Here is a 2,293-nt window from a genome sequence, read left to right on the forward strand (position 1 = left end):
TTTCCTAAATTTTGTAAAAACTTTGAATCATTCATTTATATGCCATTAGATGCAGAATGAACTATTTTCTATTAAAAATTCACGAAAAAAATGTATTGCGAAAAACATTGTAAATATTAAAAAAAAACACTGTACGGAAACATATTCTGATGAGAGTATGTAAGTATGTACCAATTTGCGTAGCGAAATTGTATGTACATACATACTATGTATGCATATCTACTTGTACATACATACCACAAACCATATGGCAAATGTCACATGCGCATTAGATAGATACACGTGTATGTAAACACATTTATACATACTCGTATCAGCATACGTACAAACATGTATATGCACTTGAATATCTATATCTCCAACTACATATATACATATGTATGTACATATGCAGGTATTCCAATTGAACTTTAAGCTTACCCGCTATCTGCTCTTGTGTGCGCTTAGTAGAGTGACTGTGAATTTTAACGCCAGCTTAAAAAGTTGTGGGAGTTTCGTAAAAATTCACGCATTTGCATCGAAGCGTTAACCAGGAAAATTCATCAATAAACAGTCATGCATACGTTAACGCACAGCAGCACAGTAAATATTTTATACACGCACAAACATGCACATAAACTCACATTACCCATTGCCTTGGCCTCTGTAATTTCAGGAAATTTTCCAGCCAGCAATGCGCCAGATGTCATTTAGCCGCTTCAATGAACCAGACATACATACACACACACTTATGTAAATTTGCGGTGCGATGGTGAAAACCAGAATAACAGACACAAAGCGGCTAAGTAGGCAGACACACTCACACAAACATAAACACAAATACGCCATCTGGCGTGTGTAAACTCAGCTTTATCCAATCCACTTATGCATGTCCGTTTGGCGCTTTCGATTTTCTACATTAAATCTCAAATTACTAAATTTGGCAGGGCATGACATTGTTTCCACAACTAAATAAATTTGCCTGAAATTTAAGAAACAAATAAATAAACGTCATTTGAGGTTAACTTCTCAAATAGCAAATGTCGTATTAAAAACTAAAAATTTATGATACTAACACCAAATTCGTGATGGAAATGCGGGTAGAAGCTTTTTGACGATATAAGCATCTACAGTTCACATGTTTCATTTTTGTGTATATTGACACGGTTTTTCAAGTAAAAATTTTTTTCATAAGTTTCAAACATTATACACAATTCAGAAAAACTAAACAAATTTTCATGAAAATTTCGCACTTTTAATCTGAATTTCCAGACTTAATTATAAGGTTTTTGTTATACATGGCATGAAAAATATTTCTATTAAAAAATAAAAAAGAAATTGTACATTGAACAACTTTTCGAATATTTAAAAACAAAAAAGCAACAAGTGAGCGCTAGTTTGGGTCACTGTCTTTAGGTCGCAGTGCTTTATCCCCAAAAATAATAAAAGAAAGAACAACAGTCGATTTTGTCGTTTTCGAGGAAATATCACCTTTTTACATTTTACACAAAATTTTCTTCCAAGCGCATCCAAAAATAATTCACTTATTTGTAGTTTTAAGTGATAACGAGTTACCTTTAATATGTTAAGCTTTTAAGATTGAAGAGCATCTCTATTTTAGGTATATTAATGGCGCCGAAACCGGTTTGTCTCCAAACAGAGTTTGACAATAGATAACGGTAAATCGTTGCATAATATATGATTTTCCTACCCTGTCGAAAACCCCAACAACCAAAATGATAAGAAGAAAGGAGCTGGTTCATTCTCAAAACATCTGATCGACAATCACATGCCGTTTCCATCACCGTAATCACTCCTATCTTGGCTTGTATCACACTCCTTCTCTACCTTAAACGGAATATCGAAAAATTTGTTATTTTGCAGGTGTCAGTATTGTACCACAACGGCTCTCCTGTATTTTATTTATGACATCCTCGATGTACTAAAATGTTCCCGCTATGATTGACCCAAAAGATGCCTGGGTTCCAAATAGGCGTACCAAAGAACCGCAGTTCGCCAAATTATAAACCAGTTCGTTGCCTTAAACTCCACAGTGTCGTGGTACCTACCTTAATTTAATATCGTTTTATTTCGCAACAGAGTTCAGACTCAACTTGCTGATGCCGATTTGACGTATTTCGCCAATTATGAAGTCTACTACTTAAAATGGCACCTTTTTCGAGTCAGTTTTAAAGTTTATCTGCCCTTTAAACACAAATTTTGTTCATAAAAAAAAAGTTAAAACTCCAGATGCAATTCAGCATCAGTTTCATTTTCAGTCTTGGGATCATCGTTGAAGCAATTTTTTTTTTAC

This window comes from Rhagoletis pomonella, unplaced genomic scaffold (assembly GCF_013731165.1).
Source record: "Rhagoletis pomonella isolate Grant_MI unplaced genomic scaffold, Rhpom_1.0 Rhpom_scaffold_00002, whole genome shotgun sequence".
NCBI lineage: Eukaryota > Metazoa > Arthropoda > Insecta > Diptera > Tephritidae > Rhagoletis > Rhagoletis pomonella.